The sequence below is a fragment of the Anser brachyrhynchus genome (genome assembly GCF_964034855.1).
Source record: "Anser brachyrhynchus genome assembly, chromosome: 6".
Classification (NCBI taxonomy): Eukaryota; Metazoa; Chordata; class Aves; order Anseriformes; family Anatidae; genus Anser; species Anser brachyrhynchus.
Genome location: NC_137700.1, coordinates 11,828,162 through 11,848,608, shown reverse-complemented (window position 1 = coordinate 11,848,608; position 20,447 = coordinate 11,828,162).

The following is a 20,447-nucleotide window of genomic DNA, read 5'->3' as shown; positions in this document are numbered from 1 at the left end:
CAAAAAAAAATAGAAACTGAAATAATTTGAGCAAAACGTCAAGAGGATTTAGATCTGAATGTACCACCGGTACTACTGAAATTTCACTTCCATCTTCTTTGCGCTTGGTTTTGCCATTTAGCCTAGGCCGACATGATTCATAGAGCAAACATTCACCTTCAAGCTGTGTTGAGCAACGAGCACATAAAATTGTCAAAATTATTTCAGAGACCAAAAAAGGATAAACCAAGAGAGCACTGAAATTTAACCAGGTGATTGATAAGCCTTCTATTTGCATTGTTTTTTTTGGGTCATGACACACATGTAATAAATGTCTTCATGAAATGATTAAACCAGAAAAAATTGTCAGCAGTTCTATGAGTACATTATTTTGGAAAACAAAGCTAAAGCTGCTAATCCCTTTAGTCATTTCAAGACTGCTATTTCTCATCAGCCAAAAGGTGCCATGTAAACTGTGCCATTATAGATATTCTTAGGTCACCATAAATTTTTCTGCAAGCAGAGACAGATTACTTTAGAGATATGCTCTCCTAATTCATGGTAAATCATTCCCACTGAAGTCTTAGATACAGAAATAGCCTTCCTCTTGTCCTCTGTGTTAACCCTTTGAACTTATTTTAAATATCTTTACATCAAGAAGCCTTAAGATGGCTGTCTTGCTGAAACCAAATGTTAGAGAGCTGGGCAGTTTGACAGGAGCAAGGATGAATTGTGCGCTCACACAAAACAAAGTTGCAGGTGACAAACATGATTGCGAATCCAAGTGAAAAAATTCAGTCTAGATTTTCAGCTGAAAAACACACATTAAAAAAAAAAAAAGTAATAATAGACTACAAACATTTTAATGCTTCTTTTTGTTTCACTTACCTTCAAAAAACCCAGTTGCTGGGTATCTTTGTGGTTTAAAAATAAAATGGTTTTGTTGTGGCTCAAATTAAATATTCCATCAACCAATAAATGACCAAACAAAAACCAACACTATATATTCTGTTTTTATGTGAGTAACATACCTGAAATACTCAGGTGCCAGCAGGACACATCAGACAGCTACCCTGCCTTCAGAGCAGCCGTGGTCAGGAGGGACAATGTACTTGACTGGAGCCCAGCAGCTGCCAATCAGAACAAACAAAGCAAACATTAGCAGTGAAACGCAGTTGGAGATGTCCATCTGGGCACTTTAGAAAGTCTTCACATACACATCAATATTTAAAACCTTTTCTTCTTTTGTGCGAATCAGCAGGAAAATCTGTTTTAACCAGACTACAGACAGTCTGAGAAAGAAGCAATTAAAATCTGTTATCTGCATCCTATCACTTTCACTTCAGGGATTTCTTTTCTCCCCACTCTCTGCAAAACTAACAACAGTACAAGTTATTGCCTTTATGATTTAACATTGCAGGGAGCATAAAGCAGCCCATCAGTTGTCAATATTAGGGCTTGCAGCTAGGATGCAGTTACAGGTATGGGCTGAGGATGAAGTGAAATAATCCTATGCTAGGACAGTTTCAGACTTGCACATATGCAGGTACACAGCACAGTACTCAAAAGTTATGCCAACAAAGGGAAATATTTAGAAGCCTGACTCTCTATCGCTATTTTCTTGGCTGCAGCTGACCGCCAAAAAAATAGGGGAGACATCATACTGATGCCTCATTTTGTGGTGGCTGTAAAGGCTCTGTGGCAAAACTCAGAGGATGAGAAGCAGCAGGAGTGCCTCTGAAGTGAGCCAGCAGCAGCATGAGCCACCACAAGCCATCGCAAAGCATACAGACAAGACAACAACCTGCCACACGTGTAACCTGGAATTTACAGCCAAAGCCAAAGGACAGCCAGTTTAAATCATGTCTGCCTGTGGATACAACATGCAGACTCCAATGTCACTGCCCCAGCCCAGGGCGCTGTCGACACCGTTCTACACCTACAGTAATATATAAAGGTGCTCTGAGGCCACGGTTGCTCAAGCAAAGAGCTGCTCTAGCACAGCACGGGAATAACCTTGGGTCTCACCAACCAAGCAGTCAGAAGAGCTCAAGACAAGCCCATATAAAACATTTCCCTGCTTAATGTCCCCTGAGCTCAGCAGAGCTGGCTGAAATCCTCCAACAAATATTCTGTGAAGGCATGCCAACTGCTGAGCTGTTTGAACCTCTCCAGTATGACAAACTTTCAGTGAACCAATGGCAAATATCTGAAGGATTTTTAGTTAACATTTGCAGCCTTCTTCATCCTAATACTTTCATACTAATACAATAACTACAGTGTCCAAGAAAAAAATATATAGGTTATTGATCCAACTGCTTTGAGACATAACTGATTATTAACAGGAGCCAGTAAGAAATATTACCCTTTGGTTCAGTGCAGTGTAATTAGGGATATTAATCAATCCCACGTGTTTTCTTGTGCAGAATATCATCTTTGCCATGAAAAGTAGTCTGAGATCCCAAAAGATAATGAATACTGTAGAAAGCATAGGAATAACCACATATAACAAGGCTAAATATAATAATCGATTAACAGATGTTGTTAGGTTCAATTATTTAATTTTCTTTAAAAAAAAGAAAATCCTTTCTATTTGAAAGATAACAAATTGCCAGCATTGGAACTGACAATGATCAATGATTAAAAAAAGACAAAGCATACTGGTAGCTAACAGCCTTTCTACAAATGAACATAAGTTGCTAGAAACTTATTGTTTTTTTTTTAAACAAATTGTATGTCAAAATTGTAAACTAACATCACACAGAAATCAAAAGCAAAAGGACAGGCCCTGTCCCAAAATATTGTCTCCTTGGAAAAATAAACAAACACTGAAAACCAGATGGCACTCAGAGGAGGGGGAAAAAAGGCAGAAAAAAAAAAAAAGCAGCAGAATCTTCAGAGATTCTGGAAGAAGTTCCCCAATAAAGCAGTAAGGACAGAGATGATTTTTTGGCCCCAGCTTTGGTCTCATGTTCCCAAAACTTTATGTTCCCAAAACTTTAGAGAAAGCCTCTCTCGCTCATGCAGTTTCTTAGCAGCTGTCCTCAAATGCCTAAAAGTTATTTCATGCCTCAGTACATCCTGGTGCTTGTCACTTCCCAACCTGCAAATACACACCTACTGATAAATCTTTCTTTGCATAAGATCACCATCATTTTCAAACCATATTCCTAGACTTTAAAGTGCATGATGTTACACATCACAAAGAGAACCTAAGGATTAATCAACAGGGTTCATACCCTTAAGTGTTGGGCTTCATCCAGCCTGTATTGTCCACTCTGAATGAAAGTATTCCCATCAGTACATTATTGCCACTTATTCTTAATGTACTCTTAAGCTTTTGTTGTGCAAGCATAAAGGGGACGAAGACGGACGAGGATGATCTTTCAGAGCATTCTGCTTTCTAGTTTTTCCTCCATACAGAGGAATCTATGTGCATAAAGCACAGAGTAATAACATTAAGGTATCTGACTAGCCAAGAAATATTACTTCCAATAAATAACCCAGACTTCCCACATTCTTTTCAGTGTGGCTTTTTCCTCAAGTATTTATGCATCCATTAGAAAATCCCCTTCAGATTTCATCTGAAACATCAAACATTAAATGAGGTTTCTAGGTGAAAAGACATACCAGTATTTTGGTACAACAGAAAATTAAATGCCACCATCATTTGCACATAATTTTGTTGTTCCTATACATGATACCAGATACTTCAGAAGCAACTGATAACCTTGGAATATGTGCAGGGAGCTCCAGCTTCTCTAAACGTGCTCTGTGAGAAGCTTGATCTCCAACATGCCCTTACCAGGACTCCTTAAATAGTGGCTTACAGGCCAGGGGCAGCAGGAGCCCTGCTGTCAGCACCAGTTGCCTTCTCTTGCATACGACCCACGTGTAAGTCTCTGCAGCACAGGATTGAAGGTACCTGGATAGTATGCAACCAGCAGCAATCTTGACTATATGCATGTTTTATCTTACCTTTCCCACCTAATAAAAATAAATCAAGAAGTATTCTTTTGTATACATCATCTCTGTATAGTCTAAATGGGGGAAGAAAAAAAGATGAAAAAATCTCCTAAGGTTTGAACACATTTAGGGTTTTGTTCCATGCAGATCATTCATGTCACATCTTAACTTACATGTCACCATCAGACAAAAGAGAATTAGGAATCTTCTGCAGAAAATGCCTCTAGGTTGACACAGATCTTTCCTACAACTCCACAGTTGTCTCGCTCACTAGCTGGCCTGATAATCTGAGATAAAACTGAGCGACATCCTTTCCTCTTGGCTGAGTTTTTATGGGGTCCCTATTATTCTAGTGATCAATAAGATTTATTTAATGTAGTCATGTGTCTGAAATAGATGCTGTATTAGAGCAGACAACTTTTCTTGCACCAACTGAGGTTGTATTCATCTATGGACTATGCTTTATTGTAATTATATAGAAGAACTAATTAGCCACATAGAGAGTATAAAGATCATACACTATAGCAACTGGATTTAAAAACAGAAAGCATTGCGAGAAGTTGTAAAATATCTTCCCTAGGTCTGTCAGTAGCTTACATTTTGAAAATACAGATTATTTTACATCCTTCTTTCTTTTTTTCCCCAAGAAGAAAGTGCATCTTTCTGAATATTAGCAGGAGCAATAAAAGCACTATCAACAAGCATGGTTCAGGGCATTAATTCTCTATTATATACATTCTTCAAAACAAGAAAACAAGTGGTTCAGGCAAATTGCAGCATAAGATGACTAACTCTCATGACATTATGAGATTTCTGCTACAATGTGTTGGGAAACACATTTGGGAAACGTGATACCTCACGGTGTCCACACAGAAGCAAAGGTCTGGAAGGGAGACATGCTTTTTCTAGTTCATCAGGTTCATTTTAAACTATATTCAAAAACCCAAAAATAATATGTGCAAAAAAGTCTTGTGCCATACCAGTGCTGCAACATTTAACACAATATTTGGCATTCTTATTTCCTTTATATATTTTTCATTCCATTAGCAGAGTTTCACCAGCTCTTCTCTGTACAATTTATTTTCAGAGGCTTGACTTTCCTTTAAGTCAACCTTGGAATACTTGGCTCTTTGGCACTTAACTGGTAGCATAACACTACTGTAACTAAGCGTGCTGCCATTCACCAGGGGATCAGCACTTTGCTGTGCCAAAGTATTCTAAATGACTAAATTCACCCTGATTTTCCCCTGTGGCAACTAATGCCTATATATCAGCTACTGGCCAGCTGGCAGCTTCCTCAGAGGAGAAAGCCTTTTCCAGGACATGCTAATAGTACAGAGGACTGTAGCAGTGGTAAATTGCTGAGGAAAACGGAGTGCACAAAAATCTGTTGCAATACTTACACAAATAAGTATCATGCAGCAAACTGCACAATAGAGTAACCTAGTAGGCCAATTCTGAGGAGACTAAACACAGCGGCTGGCTATCATACCAGTTAATTCCAACCATGGCAGTGCTACATCCCTGGAAAAAAGGTGCAACATCCAAAATTTCCCAAAGCAAGCCTAATTTGGTCACTGATTTAAATGACGTATGGTAGCGTGTGAATATCAGAGACCAGCATTGGAGCAGTGCTACATGCTAACTGCCATTTAGAAATTCTTGATGATGCCAGACAACGCTTTGATTTCCATATAGCATCTAGTTATACAGCTTTCCAAATTGAGCATCAAAGCTTAGACAGGAAATGGTGTGTTTGACTCCTGGTGGGTTAGATTACTCTCTAAGGTTTATGAAGGAGGCCACAGTGTATCCTTGCTCTTTTTTTTTCCCAAAAACTGCAATCCAAATTTAAAACGCGCATAGAAAAACATATTCAATCTAAAAACATTCATCTTCAATACTTCAGCAAACGTAAATGAAACATCCAATAAAATTTACAATTCAGAATATTTACAGTCATTTGTTTTGCCTTGAATAAATGACACACATCCTCAATTTAAAAGAAATTATTCATAAATTAATGTAGTCTTTGTCAAACATATAACTGAAATTCAACAAAATCTAAACACAGCTTTTGCAGGAGCCCAGAAGTGTCTATTCTGGAAAACAGTAACACAGTTACGTCTAACCTATAAATATTTTGCTTAATTTACTTGTATGCAATGCAGCAATATCAGGGAGACTGATGGTTTTTCCTGGTTCCAGCACTTCTTCTCAGCTGTGAGCACTGCAATACACTACAAGGAAAAGCAAATTGGCAGGTCTTTGGAAGTTTTTTATCATCCCTGACTCCCACAGTCTAAACTGGGACATGTGAAACAATCCAATCTAAAACTCCCAGCTATGAGATTCCTACAGAATCCTCGTTTCCTGCAAAAGCTGTTAAGACAGAGACTGTAGATGCAAGTTAACAGAGGCACAAAATATCAGCGCATTGTTTGGAACTCTGTTTCATACACTGTACCATTTCAAATAGATGACCGAGAGAATCACACTGTACAGGACAAAAGCAAAGGGAAGAGGTAACACTCAGCTTTTGTTATCTTTCTGTTTCCCATCTCCTTACAGTCCACTCAGCACAACATTTCTGTTCCTCAGATGCAGTTAATCTAACTAGTAGTTAAGCCTTATGTAACCTTACTCTGAACTAATTAGGATTTTTTGAGCTTATTTTGTCACTAACTGAAGAGATCATCCTCTCCTCCTCTGGACGTGTGCCTAACTGCTTATCCCACATTAATACACGTCTAAAACAAAGCTGCCTCCTTGCATATGTATTCATAGCTGTCTTCGGGGCAGTCTACCACACAGTCTAGGCATCAAATTACTATCATTGTAATGATAAGGGGGTGAAACCCTCCCATGATGTGTATCTGCTGGTTGTCACTGCAAAGCAGATAGAACTCGGACTATTTCAAAAAGCCGCAAGTCCTATATCCTCACTCTGGGTCTTGCTCTTGCTTCTTAGATGCCAGTAGCAGGGTGTAGCAAACCTCTGAAACCGTAGAGAGGTGCAGTTCTCTTGAGGTTTATTCTAATTGAGCTTTCAGCAAAAATGTATTCAGTCATCACCTACAGGCCTGCAACACAAGCCTAAACCACATTTGTCTGCAATTACAGAGCCCAGTGGTAAGGTTTCATAAACCACAGTAAAAGGAAGGTTGTCAAGTATCAATGGAAGGAGAGTCAGAGCACTAATATTAATGCTAATAGCATCTCAGAAAAATCCCCTTCTGAAAAGAAAACCGTGGTGGAGTTTTACAGAATTCTGATATCAGACACTTTCTCAGGTTAGTTCACCCATGAGGCATATCCCAAAGTGGATAACCAGTCACGTTCACATAGCAGGAGAAAACCTCAATGTGAAGACGTCAGAAACAAAGAGAGGAAACAAACTCTTCCTATCACTTCAGGGCTGTCAGGAAAGCCCCTGTGTAGAGCAGTTAATAACGTTAGGATTAAATAGCATTAGGGTCCAAATCTGTGCATCCTTCACACAGAACACTTCACACTAAGCATCTTCCCCTGCATGTCCCCCGGATGAGGTCTGTACATATTCTGAGCAAAGTCTCCTGAAGTTCTCCTGACGTTGTTAGCCCTCACATACCTCCATTATAAATCTTTCCTTCCAGTCAGGGTTTGTTTGCTTCTAGTGTCCAGAGACACCAGTGCATGAACTGCAGACAGTCCCATGGTAGCTACTTGTCCCCTGGGTACCATTGTCTTCTGTTAGCTGCCTCCTCATGCAAAGCCAGACGGAGCAGGTCCCTCTGTGCAGTAACCACAGTGCCTTCCTCAGCTTGGCCTGACTGCCGTTGCAGCAAGCTGGCACTGCTAGCTCATGCAGCTGAAAACGTGCAGGGGACACACGCACAAATGCACAGCAGCACTCACATATCACTGTGCTCAGTCAACACCCAACATGTATTACTTTAAGGGAACTGCAATGGGACATACCTATGCCTCAGTATCAGCTCACTCTTGCTCAGAACAATCTCAAATTTCTCTCTGAGAGACCCCTAAAGAAAGCTGAATTTTTAAGGCTTCCTGACAGATTTCTTCAGATACAATCTGACACAACACTCAGATGCTTTAGCAATTACCCTTCCCCATGGTGGGTACTCATGGCAAACCCTGGCGTCTGCATTACAACAGCTTAGTACAGACCATTCATTCATGCACTGCTTTTACAAGACTATTTACCTCCCATTTGTGCCACAAGCTTTGTGCTTTATATCTCACCCTAGTTATGTGCCTTCACTTCCTTTCTATAAAATAGAGTTGCTTTGTGTTGGCTGAACAACAGAAACTGAGCAAAACAGAAAACAAGAAAGTGATTCACTAGATAAGTGAACCACACACATTAGCAATACTATATATATTCATTTCTCAAAACAGTTTCAGTGCCTAAAGGCTTTGCCATGGGGGCAGCAGAAATGATACACCGTAATTGTTGTTTCTGAAAGTCTCCAGATCTGATTATTGGCACTAAAAGTATCGCAGTATTTTACTAAACTGAATTAGTGAGCTATTCTTGCTGGAAGCAGCAAAGTGCTAATAGCTTGTTGTTACAATATTCACCACACTAAATGCCTGGGCTCTTGCAGACAATAACTAACTATGCTGCTGGTAAATGATGCCCAGTGTCCAGTGTTATACTGCAATATTCAAAGTAAAAATTTTGATTATGAATTTTCCTAAAAGAATGCTTAGCAAAAAACCAGGATTTTTATAAAATATATGTATTATGCATGCAGTTAAGTTTTCCATTCCTTTAAAACATCAACATTGGTGGCTCCATAGCAAGCAGCGATATCTCAGCCACAATATAAACAGTTCTAAGTTGCTGACAAAAGACAAACCAAACCCAGAGTTCATTAAAATGCAAAAGAGCATATTGTCTTCGTAAGCCTGCCTATTACGCTGAAATCCCACAGTTCAGGACTCCGTAATGGTAAGATTCCTGTGCCTAAAGAAAGCGCATAGCAAAATTGATTTGACCTAAAGGAAGAGACATAAAATTATAGTCCTGACATATAAGGGGAAAAAGTGCCTAGGTGTGCATGTTTAATGTATATTTTCAATGCAATAACAGAATAATCTTTGATTACTCAATAAAACTCCCTTCCCCTAATAGCTGGCCTATCCAAACTCCTCCCCGCAAAAAAACTTTTTTACCAGGTGTCATTTTTCTTTGTTCATATGACACCTTTTTCTTAAATCTTTTCAAAAATACTTTTTCTAAAAATGAAAGGAAGAGCAGGATGACACAGCCACGGACCTATGTGGCCTGAGCCATGGACAAAACACAGTGTCCACCACCAGCTTCCATCACCAGTGACACTCCTGTCCACCTTATCTATGTACACATTGGTTGCGCTTCAGTACCTTCACTTTGGAAATGTGGAAAAAGCCAGAACCACAAAAGTCTTTGTAATGAAAATTAACCAGGGACAGAAGAAACCTGTCAGCATCAGCTAGAATGTCCCCATTTGTCAGTTTTTCCATTTTTCCAGAAGGAAACAAAACCAAGCAAAACACAGATACTTCAGGTTTATACCCAAAGCAAGTCCCACAAGTTAGAAGCAATTTTATTCTGCTGTATGGTTTGTGTTCACAAAGAAACAGGAGCTCTAGCTAGTTTTATTAAACTTCTGTACTTCAGTAATAGCCTCAAATGTGTGAAGAGAGGATCAGTAACTAAAAAAATTGTTCAGAAAACTTTCCATATTCTTAAAAACAAACATAATAAATTGTAAGGATCTGCGTTTTAATTAGTATCAAGTACAGAGCAGTTTAACCCTTGCACAATTCCCTTAATTTATTTTGTACTTCAAAGTTCTTAATTTTTGCCCTGTCCCACAGCACGCTGCTTTTCAAGACATAGCAGTCACCTGTGTTGCTCTGAAGGTGCACCTTCATTTCCATCTCTTGATCCTCTCCCTTCCCTCTGGCCAGCTGGAAACCACCAGCCCGCCTACTTAGATTGTGGCCTTAACACTAGCACAGCCATATTACTATTTGCCTTTGTTGGAAATTCTGTCACTAGTTCACTATTTATTCTTAAATACTGAATTTTACAGCAGTTGAAACCATTCCTGCTTAATGGCTGACAACTACTCTGGCTGCTCCTTTGTTTACTTTTACTAGTATAACTTGACACTTGTTCTTACCTCATCTTATAGAAATATTTCACATTTATTGCTTTATCTATTGGCACACACTACTCCTTGCCAAGATAGAGATGAAGGGACAAAGAGCACAAAAGGGATGCTTATGAAGAATGAACCTTAAACATTGCCCAGAGCTTATGGATTGGTCTTGCACAGCCAGCTATGTGTCCAGACAGAGAGTGCAGAAGGTGAGGGATATGATGCATCAAAATAAATACTAATGGAAATACAGGAAATAATTTTCATCCTCCCCCTTAACACTTTGTAAAGAAAAAGAAAAAAGAGAGAGAGAGAAAGAATGCAGAGAGAACGAAACAGTTTGGAAACCACATCAGTGAAGTGGTGAACACACAGTAATGGATTTTGTGTGAAAGACTCAGCTGGGGCTTCCTGCATGGAAGTGACTTGCTGATTCCTGCAGCTGCAGAATGTGTGTCACCTAGTCTCCACTTTTTGCTCTCACAGATATTATGACGAATATAGCAAGCAAATCTGATCTGACTATCAAAACTTGCGTCACTCTCAAGCCTGGTCCTGATGGACATTATTTCCTCCTCAGGCAGCCAAAAAGCACATTCCACTGACAGGGAGCAGCTGCTGAGGAGATAAATGAGCATTTCCTGGCAAGCAGTCAGGTCACCTGTAAATGTTTTTGAGTTAGAGCAACGCAGGCAGGTAGGAATGCCAGGCAGAAATGATGGCATAATAACTCCCCAGAGCCTTGCAGGCTCTGTGCCAAACATAAATAGGCCTGTGGCATAGCCCTGGCCAGCCTGGAAATGTTCAAATCCCTGGCGGTGCAAACCTCCACAGACCACCCCTGATTAAAGGCAGTGGTACAGCAGCCTGATCAGTGGCCAGAAGCACAACAGTGCAGAAGCAATTGCTCACCCTAAAGAGCCGCGTCCAGCCTACAGATAAGGAAAACAATGGTGACGTGAACACTGTCTGCAGCACCAGCACAGCTGAGGATGCCTCTGTGCATGTAGCCCTCCACAGCAGCGTGTGCTCATTGCTCTGATGTAAAGGGGCTTCAGACTTTTCCCTATGGCTGCTCTAACCCAGCCTTCATAGTCATCTCTTCACCATCCTGAATCCAGCACACAAATGCAGTGCTCTCCCACTTATGGCACAGTCCGCTGTCACAAGTTACTCAAGTACTGAGACCTCCTAGAGAAGTCGTGCAGACCGACACAGCAGGTACAAAGGTTATCACCATTAGCAAGACCCGTCAGGCTGGTACTACAGCCAGCTGCTGGGTGACCTCAAAATCAAGCAAATTACACAGGACAGGCACTGGTACATAAAACGTGTCTGTTACTAGCTTTAATATTAACTACAGGTGAGGATCCCTGAAGTGACTTGAGCACAGATCAGATATTAGAAACACAGAGGGGCAGACCCAGCAGTGTTGCCTTCCAACTCCCCTTACTCACTAAGGTCATTGCAAGCAAAAACAACAGAGATTTTCCTCAGTAACACCCCTTTGCAGATGAGTTGGTACCTGCCAATTTACATTGAAATCACACTGGGAAATTGACCTAATGCAATGTGGATTATCAAACAACATACCTAAAAGGCACGGGGTATAATCAAGCTAAACCAGGTATGACAAAAATGAGCTGATCACACAACAATACCTCATAATAGATAAAATCTGATCCAGCAAATGATACAGATACATGTAGGTCCTGCTACATGTATTGCTACTTTGCTCGGGAAATGAGAACCAGAAGTCAAAGCTTCTCTCCTGAGTTGCCACACATTATAAAGCGCCTTATGGAGACAAACAGATTTTCCTCCCAACATTTGTCATAACATCCTACAGAATATGACATTGTTGACTAATATTCGGGCTATTCAGTGAGCATGAGAGCATGCTGTGTTCCACACAACACAGTTACCATCCACCTGCATTAATTTATATGACTGCCATCAGCATCTGCTATTTTGTCAGCTAAGGATAAAGACAGGAGCTTTCAGTGCATATGCTACAGGGCATATGCTGATCATGGGTTGGTGTCAAGAAAGAACATACCCTCCTTGTACACTGTTATACAATTACAGGTAAATGTATTATGGGGATTTATATCTTCATTTGAAACGTCTGGTATAAATCAACATTGTGGGCAGGATACGAGATTAGATGGGTCATTGGGTCTTTCCTGATACAGCAAATAATTTGCTCCATATCAAGTGAAGCGCTTTTTTTTTTTCTTCCCCAATTCCAGTAACTCCATTCAACAGCTTCAATTTCCCTTGAATGTTTTTGTGAAACCTCCTCAGTGTGTCAATCACAAAAGCAGAAGCTAATCATCCAAAAATGTCCTTTCCACTTCCCCAAACATCTACTTAACAGGATTCAGGCAAAGAGATTAAAAAGCTAAACTCAGCAACTTGTTCTGACTCTCCCCATGTCATTCGAGTCACTGAGGGGTAATTCCTTTTGCTTAAAAAAAAAAAATATATATATATATATATAATGGCGTTTATTTAGACCTTCTTGCTTTAAGTAAGCAAGTTTTTAATCTATCACATACATTCCTGTAATGTAGGTTTGATGTTAATGGGTTGTAAAGTGGGTAATAATTTTCTAACTGACCTCTTCAATCAGATTAGATCATATTATTGACCATGCTGTTTGTTTTATAACCACAATCATATTGTGGAAGAACATCTCTTGCTAGTAGCACATTTGTAAGTGCCCATTAAGGCAAAGGATGACAGGTCTGCATGTTTGGCACTTTTTTTTTTTTTAATATTTCTTTTTTACCTTGCTGGCAGTATTCCCATCAGCATCCTAAAGCTATCTATTTGTATGTTTCTGAGTTCCTACTGAGGTTTTTTGTTTTGTTTGAAAAGATGATGATCTGTGAAAGCAACGAAGTCCAAAATATGCAAACACAGTCAATCTTGAACAAACACCCAAATCCACCAGGTATTCCTTCATTTTTGGTCACTGCAATATTACTTCTACAGAGTAAACCCTGGACATTGTTTCATAGTCCCATAGCAGGTATTTTTCACACAAATGTTTGTAAGAAAATGATCATTCTTGTGTACTTCTCAGCACCAAATACAATTTGTCTGCATCAACACGTTGTAAGACTAACGATCAAAAGCATTCTTTAAACACCACTTATGTCTCATCCACTTGTGCATTCAATAGCTGCATTTAGCAGAGATTTTTGAGGTCTTTAGCAGAAATGGTAACTCATGGCCTGGCACTGGGCTGGGACTGGCCCAGTACATCCCTGAGTCCTCAGGAGTAAAGTCAGCCAAAGAAAGTTTCAAACCTCAAGTTCCCCAGAAAGTGGTTTTACTTTCCTTTATCACAGTTCATCAGACAAACGATCTGTGTACAAAATACAAATCTGAAAAACAGCAGTGGAGAGAAGCAGACAAACAGACTGGGAACTGGGTTTGCTGCTAGAGGAAACAGAACATCAATTTCTGTCATCAAGACTCTAGTGTGGCTTTGGCAAAAACACTTTTCTCCTAATGAGTCAATTGTTCCTCTTTAAAATGAGGATAATACTTTCCCTCACTGTCCTTATTGTTTTGTCCATCAGGTTTTAAGGTTTTTCAAGACAGGATTTATGTTCTTGTGATGTTCAACATAATAGGGTCCTAAAATTAACAGTAGACATTAGAAATGAAAACACGCTCCCATAAAGAATTCGGCTTCATGACATGAGAATCCCAACTGAAACAGCTGCGGTATTTATGATGGGCAAGCAAGGGCGGGGGGGGGAAATCCTGTCTTCCATTTTCATTTTATTACACTTCACTGAGTCTCCAAATTGTGTTTCAGAGTTGCAATTCAAATGATAAGCACAGAAAAGTAAAGGCAAAAGCTAGGAGGAGCAGTAGTGGTGTCAACTACATATTATTTTCTGGATGTTATTTCTAATAATGAACCAAGCTGTTTTCCTCCAGTTCAATGAATATAAATATACAGATATTCTCTCCCTCCCTCACGCACTTTTTTCTCATTTTATGAGAATTATTTCTATAGTAGATTTGCGATGACTGATGCTGAGTTCTTAGGTTTCTATTACAAATGCCCTCTTTCCATAGAATATAAGAATTTCTCCTGTCACAAATGGAGTAACTTCTCCAGAATTTTCTACACACAGAATGAAATTCTAACTTTTGCTAAATCTGTCCGTTACTAAATCCCTACTGAATTTTAATGCAGAGTAATTTGAGTAATCTTTACCCCGCAGTAACTTCTTCATTAGTCTGAGCTCTTACACACCTAAATTAACCAATATAATTTGGATTTATGTAAAGTCTTTCTTCACTACGTACACAGAAATTATTCTTAGTCAGGATTCTTAGTCAGGAAAACATCAATTAAATGTTAAACTGAACAACGGGGATTCAGCCCAACAACTGCTCGTTGCTGTCTGTCTAAATTAGGCAGCAACATATTTTCTAGGAAATGCAAACATGATATGAAACACAGAAGTTCCAAAAGCATGGATTTCTAGCAGAAGTACCTGAGCAAGCTACCATATCCACATTGCACTATAACGCAGCTACTTTCTAGGAGGAATATAGCTATACTATCACCATGCTGCACTCAAGTGACACATTGCTCTAGGATGGCAATACTGCTTCCAGTGCCAGCTCAGGTGCAGCAACATATTGAGGTACCCAGAGTCTACGCCACAGGTTGTAACCTGTCTTCACTCATTGTTCCCTTATATATGCCTTATGTATTAGGTTAAGGATAAATTCAAAGAAACCAAAAGCAAAATCGAATTTTTCCTCCCCACTAAAGGTCAGGTAAATTCTCCTGGAGAACTCATGCCCACTCTTCACTAGGCTGATCACACAGCTGAAAACATGGACCAAGTCTGTGCTGCAAAGTTGATTTCAAAAGACTTCCTGTCTTGGTAGAAAACAAAGCACAATTATATTTTAACTGTAAATGTTGGAAACTGTAAAGAAGGTTCTCCATTTGATATAAATTAGTAATGGTGTGAAACTAAAGAAACAGTCTGTAGATTTAAGTACCACCTCAATATTTAAACCTCTTCCGTGGTTTGTTATGTAAAGGTGCTCTGAGTTTTTTAGACAGAAACGTCTGAAGATATTTGGCTTTACAAAGCAAATGTTTAAGCTAACTTCCAATAGTAATTTCCGACTTCAATTTTTTTTTTCAAAATTACAGATTGCAAAAGCATTGTTAAACACTCAGATTCCCTGTTTTTTCCCTCTTCTCAATAAGCCTTTGAATGCTGTAGACTTGTGTAATGCTTAGAGCCTCTCTTCTCTCACTCTTCCAACACCATAATAGCCAGATCAGATATTTCAAAACCTACAAAGTGGAGATTTCTATTTTACCAGTAAAAATCTACTCATGAAAGTAGCAGAATTAACTTACAGATGCATGTGGTTTTCCAAGAGTAAAATATATATGTAATTAAAGTGTATGTTATGAAGATGGTGGTTTATAATCAGAATAAATTGATTTGTGAGTCTGAAGTAGAGCAAGAAGCAATTATTGTACTTGACATCTGACTTACTCATTTAACATACAGCTCTATACCAGGAACTGTAGTTATATGTTACTGAGACTTTTGGTGGTGGTAACTTGATCTTAAAAGCTTCTCTTTAGCTCTCCCAGGTCAATACATTCTTTTGAAAAGAAAAGATCAGCAAAACTGGGTAGTTACAAACCTTGCTCAAATGTAAAGGAGGAACCTTCACAGACAACACACCAAGACTATAAAATTAAAAAATGAACTCTAGCTAAATAAAGTAATGGTCCTCCAGTGGAAAGACAAAACACAATTAGAATTCACATACTTATTTCAAGATCAATATTTTTCTACTGATTTGCTGAGGAGGCTTTTATGAAATTTAAGCATAGTTCACTTTTAAATACTCTTACCGCCAAAGGGTATGGTAGGCTGTTTTAATTCCTTTCCTTTTATAAATCAATAATTAGATTGCTGATTTGCTTAAAGTGCTTTGGAAAAAAAAAAAAGGAAGGAGGAAGGAAGATGGAAGCTATATTTTATCATTCTACAGCACGTGTTGAAAGGTTCAGTAACTCACACCATCAGAGTTAACGAAGATCATGACACTCAGAGACCAACGGGAAAGGAATCAAATCCAAATAAAAAACATTATCCTCTCAAATTAAATACATATACATTAAGTATGTATATATATATATATAAATATATATATCTTAAGGTTCACCAAGACAGACAGCACTCAGAGTTAAATATAATTCTGAGGTTAACTCCATTTTCCCAGCTTATCATGTGCACCGTAAGGGTGGAGACTCAAGGCTGGAGGTTGAAGCAAGGGAAGGATGATAAGTTGAGTGTTAAAGAGAGTCTGGTATGATTTCTGTTAGCTAGAGGTCTGTTAGCTAGAGGGGGAAGAGAAGTGAGGTTAGGAGGGAAAAAATTACGCAGTCACCATACAGACTACAAGTTGTGTTTGTACACAGTACTGCACAGTATCACCCAGCCCTATTCAATACACAGGTCTCCAAAACAAAGTATTCTACAGGATTGGGAGGATTGAATTTTCTCAGGGACAAGGACTAAGACTTAGAGAAAACGTACAGTTTGGGGAAGCTGTAAAAGCCCATGGATGGATAAGCAGAAGAGACATCAGCTTGCACAAATAGACACAAGTTGTGCAGAGAGGATTAAAATACACTAGAATATTTGGAGGAATCCTTGAGAATATTTGTTAGCATTAAGCTCCCTGGTGTTGGCTGACTCCTTGGAAAATTCCTAAGGAAAAGCATATTGTCTGTACTGTCTTAGAAAGATTTAATGAGATGAGTAGAGATATACTCCTTTCAAGATCATTCCTTTCTGAAAGAGAATGAGACAAATGGGTATTGTTAAAAAGACTTTTTTTTTCTTGCAATCAGTCATTGAAGTAACAGAGCATCTGTGACCAATGAGTATCCAGTTTGTCTTACCACTCGTCTTATCCTTAAAGACAAAAAACAGAAATCACCACAATCTAATCCTACCTTGCTACCTTGTGGTATTCTCTAGTATCTTATTCTGTAAGGTAACTTCAGGAAATCATATTTTCTTTTATATCCTTGCACTGAAGCCTTAAAGAATGTCAGAACTTTTAAATCCTTATTCTTACTTCCTAGGAAGGTGTATCCAAGGCAATCAAGCTGACTAGCTTGACTACCACATTCATTCCAACTTATTTTAACTTAAAATGGACACATCTTTACTTTCTACAGTAAGACAGGAAAAAGACCATTCCTTTAACCTTGGAGAAGAACCTGAATAAGTAAAAAACAAACCCCAAAAAAATAAAAGTATTTTCAGAAATATCAGAAGGATATTTCTGCATGAACCATACAGTAAATACCTCAATTTCTGAAGCATACATTTTACTTGATGTTTTTGCTTCATGAATTGAGGTTTATTAAATCAAAATGTTTAACTGAGTTCAGGAAATTCCAGGGGAAAAAAAAAAAAAGATTGGAGGGTTAGGGTGAGAGAGTATTAAGGCGGATTTTCAGAGATATTTGCGTAATGTATGGTTTTGTCCCCAGCACAGACAGGATACTGGATCAGATAGACCAGTGTGTGTGATAAACTCATGTATAAGACCAAATATAAAAAAAAAAAAAATAGGAATTTTTGTGTTTGTAGAAAAAGTAGAAACCATAAAAGAATACTTGGAATACTTCAAGTTAGCTCATTGTATCAAACCAAAGACTGCCAACTTTTTAACTAGTTTCCAATGTTAAAAAACTTAAAATGATGATATTTTCCTGATAAAAATAGAATGTGAGTATTGAAGCTTTCCTGAGAATAATAGATCTTGCACCTCAAATCCATTCTGAAAAAGAACAGTGAAATGATTCACTGATTGAAAGATAACAGGAGGAAGGCAGAGAAAATTTGTTTTCTATTAATGATTTACACGATTAACTCATTTGCAATATCTAAATTCCATGTTAACTAATACATTATTAATACTAGAAAAATAGTGTATTAATACATAATAATTCAGCAAAACAATGGCTTATGCTTGTATCTAGATAATCAAGCCAATAATATTGTTCATCCATCTATTAGTGATCAAAAATAAGTAATTATAATTCATAACAGAGTGAAACATAATACTCTGTGCCTGAGATCTATATGGGCAAACAAACTTATTCCTTCTGAAAGATCCTGTCACTGCAGACACTGCCTTGACGTAAGGGTCTTTTGTCCTATGTCAGTGGGTCCCAGACAACCCTCAAAACATTGATCTGGATAAAAAGAGGCACAAGTCACTCACAGATGCCAGGAAAGTGTCTTTTATGGTACACCACTGCGTGTTCTGGACGCTTTCATCTATTCCATCATTTGCAAATAAGTTTTGATACAACAGGAAGAAGTTAAGACTTGGTTTCTCCTATTACTCACAGAGATGAAGCCTCCTGGGAATATGTAGATGCCCCAGAATGGCTCTAATGGGTGGGCTGCAGCAGAGTCTGATGCTTGAGAGTCTCTCCTATGTTATGCAAGAACCACAAGTGCTACTCTCCTGTCTCACTGGCGGGTTCTGGGTTGCAGATCCCTGCAGCTTCCTTGCATTAGAGCAGCAAGAAAGCCCATAATGCCTAACCTCTGCTGGCAGATAGCTGCATAAACAAAACACCAGTTTGTAATAAGCAGCAGCTTTCTGAAAGGAGAGATAACAGTAGTTGCGGAAATTGATAATTTTGCAGGTTTTGTTTAGGAAGGAGGCACCATGCACAGCTTAGTTTTAATCTGCTTTAGAGAAAAAACTGTATTGCTTTTGGCATCAGATAAATACAAAAAGGAGACTGAGGAGATTAATTAGTTTTAGTTTACTGAATGCCCTTCATTATTATTGTTGGAAAAATGCACTTAGGCAGCTAATAAGGAAAGTATTTTAACTCTAATGGACATAAACATTGTATTAGGTTTTGGCATCAGAAAATGGAAGCAGAGTTGTCTTAAGGCTGGCTGACATATTAAATACTATCTTCTATTCTTCCACATTATAAATGTTAATTGAACAACAAGAGACATCAATATACCAGAGAAGTTCTTCTCAAGTATTAGCAACTTTCCCTGGTGACCCTGCAATACTGGATAGGTGAACAGCTGCTCAGGAGCGCAACCGTTATGAATTTTATTCCACTTAATAGCAGATGCAGGAAATGGAAGGTTATATTACAGATCAATACACAGGCTAAGGGAACCTGACAACCTCTGGTTAGAATCAGAAGAATAGATGGCATTAATTAATTCACTGAGTTGTTGAAAAAAATACCATTTTTTTGCAACTGAGACAGACTAGAAATGCTCTGCTCTGAAATACAATATTGATTAATGTGAAAAGCAGCCTCATTTATAAGTATCCCTCTACTGTAGGACTATTATATTTAAGAAGCCACTTAAAGAAATCTTGACTATTTTCTTTTGATCCTCAAAGTTTTAGGTGACATGGTTGTACCTAGTTGTACTGAATATATTTCGTATTTTAAAAATAATCCCTCTAGAATGACAGTTAATTTTTAGAACTCTATTTCATAGCACTTGCAATTATGCTCATATATCTACATTCCCCAACCCTGAAACTCTACCTTTAAATGTCAAAAGCATTTGAAAAACTGGAGTTACAAGCCCCATTTATAACTGGGGTTTTTAAAACTTAACACTTACCAAGAGTTATACAGAAAAAGCACGGCACACTATTCATTCATACCATATAGGTATGTAAGAGGTTATTTCTGTAATGGGTTAGCACATTAACTCCAGAGTACTGCACAAAGGATGCTGAAATAGGTTCATATGCACAACTGTTTATTAGCATGGTCCATTGCTGACAGCATATTTTGAGTCTGAAAGTAAAAGTTATTTTGGAGAAAAAAAAAAAATGCAGGGAACCAGAAGGGGTATCTTTCTTTGGGGGGGGGGGGGGAGCAGGTCTAGAGTATCTTTGATGAGGGGCAGCTGCTGCATATGCTGCATAGCTGGTTGATGGTAAGCTCCGTGCAGGCCAATTATTGGGTCTCCTACTGCCAAAAAAAAAGCTGCTATCAAGGGGTAGAAAAACGGGTAAAAAGGGGTTATTTGCACACTCGTTGTGGTCATTTCCTGTAAGAATTTGCGAGAACAACATCAGAGTTTGCATCTGTAAAACCACGGGAGCAGCAGCATGAGAACACCAATGGAAAAATATCACCCTTTTACCACATTAAGGATTTGGGGTGCTTAGGTCAGTGCTTTTATTTGGGAAAACAAAAAGGGAAAAGCTGAAGTGTTTAGACCATAAGTATGAGATAAAATGTCA